This window comes from Pimephales promelas, chromosome 16 (genome assembly GCF_988280905.1).
Source record: "Pimephales promelas chromosome 16, fPimPro1.hap1.1, whole genome shotgun sequence".
Taxonomy (NCBI): Eukaryota; Metazoa; Chordata; class Actinopteri; order Cypriniformes; family Leuciscidae; genus Pimephales; species Pimephales promelas.
In genome coordinates this window covers 467501-472500 of record NC_142784.1, presented here as the reverse complement: position 1 = coordinate 472500, position 5000 = coordinate 467501, and the positions used below count along the sequence as shown (strand labels likewise).

At 47.7% G+C, this 5000-nt stretch overlaps 13 non-coding genes across 13 annotated transcripts in view; all 13 read left to right on the top strand.

Annotated features, from left to right (window-relative positions):
* Positions 1 to 205: 205 nt before the first annotated feature.
* On the top strand, positions 206 to 277 carry trnaw-cca (transfer RNA tryptophan (anticodon CCA)). The gene has a single exon. It is a non-coding gene; the product is annotated as a tRNA-Trp (tRNA).
* An 80-nt stretch (positions 278 to 357) lies between these two features.
* Positions 358 to 429, top strand: trnaw-cca (transfer RNA tryptophan (anticodon CCA)). Its single transcript has one exon. It is a non-coding gene; the product is annotated as a tRNA-Trp (tRNA).
* A 254-nt stretch (positions 430 to 683) lies between these two features.
* Positions 684 to 755, top strand: trnaw-cca (transfer RNA tryptophan (anticodon CCA)). The gene has a single exon. It is a non-coding gene; the product is annotated as a tRNA-Trp (tRNA).
* Positions 756 to 835: 80 nt separating this feature from the next.
* Positions 836 to 907, top strand: trnaw-cca (transfer RNA tryptophan (anticodon CCA)). The gene has a single exon. It is a non-coding gene; the product is annotated as a tRNA-Trp (tRNA).
* Positions 908 to 1631: 724 nt separating this feature from the next.
* On the top strand, positions 1632 to 1703 carry trnaw-cca (transfer RNA tryptophan (anticodon CCA)). Its single transcript has one exon. It is a non-coding gene; the product is annotated as a tRNA-Trp (tRNA).
* Positions 1704 to 1996: 293 nt separating this feature from the next.
* trnaw-cca (transfer RNA tryptophan (anticodon CCA)) lies at positions 1997 to 2068 on the top strand. The gene has a single exon. It is a non-coding gene; the product is annotated as a tRNA-Trp (tRNA).
* Positions 2069 to 2148: 80 nt separating this feature from the next.
* Positions 2149 to 2220, top strand: trnaw-cca (transfer RNA tryptophan (anticodon CCA)). The gene has a single exon. It is a non-coding gene; the product is annotated as a tRNA-Trp (tRNA).
* Positions 2221 to 3149: 929 nt separating this feature from the next.
* On the top strand, positions 3150 to 3221 carry trnaw-cca (transfer RNA tryptophan (anticodon CCA)). The gene has a single exon. It is a non-coding gene; the product is annotated as a tRNA-Trp (tRNA).
* A 260-nt stretch (positions 3222 to 3481) lies between these two features.
* Positions 3482 to 3553, top strand: trnaw-cca (transfer RNA tryptophan (anticodon CCA)). The gene has a single exon. It is a non-coding gene; the product is annotated as a tRNA-Trp (tRNA).
* Positions 3554 to 4124: 571 nt separating this feature from the next.
* On the top strand, positions 4125 to 4196 carry trnaw-cca (transfer RNA tryptophan (anticodon CCA)). Its single transcript has one exon. It is a non-coding gene; the product is annotated as a tRNA-Trp (tRNA).
* Positions 4197 to 4489: 293 nt separating this feature from the next.
* trnaw-cca (transfer RNA tryptophan (anticodon CCA)) lies at positions 4490 to 4561 on the top strand. The gene has a single exon. It is a non-coding gene; the product is annotated as a tRNA-Trp (tRNA).
* An 80-nt stretch (positions 4562 to 4641) lies between these two features.
* trnaw-cca (transfer RNA tryptophan (anticodon CCA)) lies at positions 4642 to 4713 on the top strand. Its single transcript has one exon. It is a non-coding gene; the product is annotated as a tRNA-Trp (tRNA).
* Positions 4714 to 4973: 260 nt separating this feature from the next.
* trnaw-cca (transfer RNA tryptophan (anticodon CCA)) overlaps positions 4974 to 5000 on the top strand; it is a 72-nt gene continuing 45 nt past the window's right edge. The window contains exon 1 of the tRNA in view: positions 4974 to 5000. This exon is cut by the window's right edge and continues 45 nt beyond it. This is a non-coding gene — a tRNA (tRNA-Trp).

The following is a 5000-nucleotide window of genomic DNA, read 5'->3' as shown; positions in this document are numbered from 1 at the left end:
GTTGCTAGACCCTACAACTAGCTCAGCAATTTGACTGATTTGCGGGGCCTCGTTGCGCAACGGTAGCACTTCTGATTCCAGATCAGAAGGCTGCGTGTTCAAAATCACGTCGGGGTCAATCATTCTCTTATTTAATACAATTCAGGAATCCATGTTGCTAGACCCTACAACTAGCTCAGCAATTTGATTGATTCAGAGCTTCTAGGGCCTCGTGGCGCAACGGTAGCGCGTCTGACTCCAGATCAGAAGGCTGCGTGTTCAAATCACGTCGGGGTCAATCATTCTCTTCTTTAATACAATTCAGGAATCCTTGTTGCTAGACCCTACAACTAGCTCAGCAATTTGACTGATTTGCGGGGCCTCGTGGCGCAACGGTAGCGCGTCTGACTCCAGATCAGAAGGTTGCGTGTTCAAATCACGTCGGGGTCAATCATTCTCTTCTTTGAGCACAAGTCTTTAATACAATTCAGGAATCCTTGTTGCTAGACCCTACAACTAGCTCAGCAATTTGACTGATTTGCGGGGCCTCGTGGTGCAACGGTAGCGCGTCTGATTCCAGATCAGAAGGCTGCGTGTTCAAAATCACGTCGGGGTCAATCATTCTCTTATTTAATACAATTCAGGAATCCTTGTTGCTAGACCCTACAACTAGCTCAGCAATTTGATTGATTCAGAGCTTCTAGGGCCTCGTGGCGCAACGGTAGCGCGTCTGACTCCAGATCAGAAGGCTGCGTGTTCAAATCACGTCGGGGTCAATCATTCTCTTCTTTAATACAATTCAGGAATCCTTGTTGCTAGACCCTACAACTAGCTCAGCAATTTGACTGATTTGCGGGGCCTCGTGGCGCAACGGTAGCGCGTCTGACTCCAGATCAGAAGGTTGCGTGTTCAAATCACGTCGGGGTCAATCATTCTCTTCTTTGAGCACAAGTCTTTAATACAATTCAGGAATCCTTGTTGCTAGACCCTACAACTAGCTCAGCAATTTGACTGATTTGCGGGGCCTCGTGGTGCAACGGTAGCGCGTCTGATTCCAGATCAGAAGGCTGCGTGTTCAAAATCACGTCGGGGTCAATCATTCTCTTCTTTAATACAATTCAGGAATCCTTGTTGCTAGACCCTATAACTAGCTCAGCAATTTGACTGATTTGCGGGGCCTCGTGGCGCAACGGTAGCGCGTCTGACTCCAGATCAGAAAGTTGCGTGTTCAAATCACGTCGGGTCAATCATTCTCTTCTTTAATACAATTCAGGAATCCTTGTTGCTAGACCCTACAACTAGCTCAGCAATTTGACTGATTTGCGGGGCCTCGTGGCGCAACGGTAGCGCGTCTGACTCCAGATCAGAAGGCTGCGTGTTCAAAATCACGTCGCGGTCAATCATTCTCTTCTTTGAGCACAAGTCTTTAATACAATTCAGAAATCCTTGTTGCTAGACCCTACAACAAGCTCAGCAATTTGATTGGTTTTCAGGGCCTCGTGGCGTAACGGTAGCGCGTCTGACTCCAGATCAGAAGGCAGCGTGTTCAAATCACGTCGGGGTCAATCATTCTCTTATTTAATACAATTCAGGAATCCTTGTTGCTAGACCCTACAACTAGCTCAGCAATTTGATTGATTCAGAGCCTCTAGGGCCTCGTGGCGCAACGGTAGCGCGTCTGACTCCAGATCAGAAGGCTGCGTGTTCAAATCACGTCGGGGTCAATCATTCTCTTCTTTGAGCACAAGTCTTTAATACAATTCAGGAATCCTTGTTGCTAGACCCTACAACAAGCTCAGCAATTTGATTGGTTTTCAGGGCCTCGTGGCGCAACGGTAGCGCGTCTGACTCCAGATCACAAGGCTGCGTGTTCAAATCACGTCGGGGTCAATCATTCTCTTGTTTGAGCACAAGTCTTTAATACAATTCAGGAATCCTTGTTGCTAGACCCTACAACTAGCTCAGCAATTTGATTGGTTTTCAGGGCCTCGTGGCGCAATGGATTCAGAGCCTCTAGGGCCTCGTGGCGCAACGGTAGCGCGTCTGACTCCAGATCAGAAGGCTGCGTGTTCAAATCACGTCGGGGTCAATCATTCTCTTTTTTAATACAATTCAGGAATCCTTGTTGCTAGACCCTACAACTAGCTCAGCAATTTGACTGATTTGCGGGGCCTCGTGGCGCAACGGTAGCGCGTCTGACTCCAGATCAGAAGGCTGCGTGTTCAAGTCACGTTGGGGTCAATCATTCTCTTCTTTGAGCACAAGTCTTTAATACAATTCAGGAATCCTTGTTGCTAGACCCTACAACTAGCTCAGCAATTTGATTGATTTTCAGGGCCTCGTGGCGCAATGGATTCAGAGCCTCTAGGGCCTCGTGGCGCAACGGTAGCGCGTCTGACTCCAGATCAGAAGGCTGCGTGTTCAAATCATGTCGGGGTCAATCATTCTCTTCTTTAATACAATTCAGGAATCCTTGTTGCTAGACCCTACAACTAGCTCAGCAATTTGATTGATTTTCAGGTCCTCGTGGCGCAACGGTAGCGCGTCTGACTCCAGATCAGAAGGCTGCATGTTCAAATCACGTCGGGGTCAATCATTCTCTTCTTTAATACAATTCAGGAATCCTTGTTGCTGGACCCTACAACTAGCTCAGCAATTTGATTGATTTTCAGGGCCTCGTGGTGCAACGGTAGCGCGTCTGACTCCAGATCAGAAGGTTGCGTGTTCAAATCACGTCGGGGTCAATCATTCTCTTCTTTGAGCACAAGTCTTTAATACAATTCAGGAATCCTTGTTGCTAGACCCTACAACAAGCTCAGCAATTTGACTGATTTGTGGGGCCTCGTGGCGCAACGGTAGCGCGTCTGACTCCAGATCAGAAGGCTACGTGTTCAAATCATGTCGGGGTCAATCATTCTCTTCTTTGAGCACAAGTCTTTAATACAATTCAGGAATCCTTGTTGCTAGACCCTACAACAAGCTCAGCAATTTGACTGATTTGTGGGGCCTCGTGGCGCAACGGTAGCGCGTCTGACTCCAGATCAGAAGGCTACGTGTTCAAATCAAGTCGGGGTCAATCATTCTCTTCTTTGAGCACAAGTCTTTAATACAATTCAGGAATCCTTGTTGCTAGACCCTACAACAAGCTCAGCAATTTGATTGGTTTTCAGGGCCTCGTGGCGCAACGGTAGCGCGTCTGACTCCAGATCAGAAGGCTGCGTGTTCAAATCACGTCGGGGTCAATCATTCTCTTCTTTGAGCACAAGTCTTTAATACAATTCAGGAATCCTTGTTGCTAGACCCTACAACAAGCTCAGCAATTTGACTGATTTGTGGGGCCTCGTGGCGCAACGGTAGCGCGTCTGACTCCAGATCAGAAGGCTACGTGTTCAAATCAAGTCGGGGTCAATCATTCTCTTCTTTGAGCACAAGTCTTTAATACAATTCAGGAATCCTTGTTGCTAGACCCTACAACAAGCTCAGCAATTTGATTGGTTTTCAGGGCCTCGTGGCGCAACGGTAGCGCGTCTGACTCCAGATCAGAAGGCTGCGTGTTCAAATCACGTCGGGGTCAATCATTCTCTTCTTTGAGCACAAGTCTTTAATACAATTCAGGAATCCTTGTTGCTAGACCCTACAACAAGCTCAGCAATTTGATTGATTTTCAGGGCCTCGTGGCGCAACGGTAGCGCGTCTGACTCCAGATCAGAAAGTTGCGTGTTCAAATCACGTCGGGTCAATCATTCTCTTCTTTAATACAATTCAGGAATCCTTGTTGCTAGACCCTACAACTAGCTCAGCAATTTGACTGATTTGCGGGGCCTCGTGGCGCAACGGTAGCGCGTCTGACTCCAGATCAGAAGGCTGCGTGTTCAAAATCACGTCGCGGTCAATCATTCTCTTCTTTGAGCACAAGTCTTTAATACAATTCAGAAATCCTTGTTGCTAGACCCTACAACAAGCTCAGCAATTTGATTGGTTTTCAGGGCCTCGTGGCGTAACGGTAGCGCGTCTGACTCCAGATCAGAAGGCAGCGTGTTCAAATCACGTCGGGGTCAATCATTCTCTTATTTAATACAATTCAGGAATCCTTGTTGCTAGACCCTACAACTAGCTCAGCAATTTGATTGATTCAGAGCCTCTAGGGCCTCGTGGCGCAACGGTAGCGCGTCTGACTCCAGATCAGAAGGCTGCGTGTTCAAATCACGTCGGGGTCAATCATTCTCTTCTTTGAGCACAAGTCTTTAATACAATTCAGGAATCCTTGTTGCTAGACCCTACAACAAGCTCAGCAATTTGATTGGTTTTCAGGGCCTCGTGGCGCAACGGTAGCGCGTCTGACTCCAGATCACAAGGCTGCGTGTTCAAATCACGTCGGGGTCAATCATTCTCTTGTTTGAGCACAAGTCTTTAATACAATTCAGGAATCCTTGTTGCTAGACCCTACAACTAGCTCAGCAATTTGATTGGTTTTCAGGGCCTCGTGGCGCAATGGATTCAGAGCCTCTAGGGCCTCGTGGCGCAACGGTAGCGCGTCTGACTCCAGATCAGAAGGCTGCGTGTTCAAATCACGTCGGGGTCAATCATTCTCTTTTTTAATACAATTCAGGAATCCTTGTTGCTAGACCCTACAACTAGCTCAGCAATTTGACTGATTTGCGGGGCCTCGTGGCGCAACGGTAGCGCGTCTGACTCCAGATCAGAAGGCTGCGTGTTCAAGTCACGTTGGGGTCAATCATTCTCTTCTTTGAGCACAAGTCTTTAATACAATTCAGGAATCCTTGTTGCTAGACCCTACAACAAGCTCAGCAATTTGACTGATTTGTGGGGCCTCGTGGCGCAACGGTAGCGCGTCTGACTCCAGATCAGAAGGCTACGTGTTCAAATCAAGTCGGGGTCAATCATTCTCTTCTTTGAGCACAAGTCTTTAATACAATTCAGGAATCCTTGTTGCTAGACCCTACAACAAGCTCAGCAATTTGATTGGTTTTCAGGGCCTCGTGGCGCAACGGTAGCGCGTC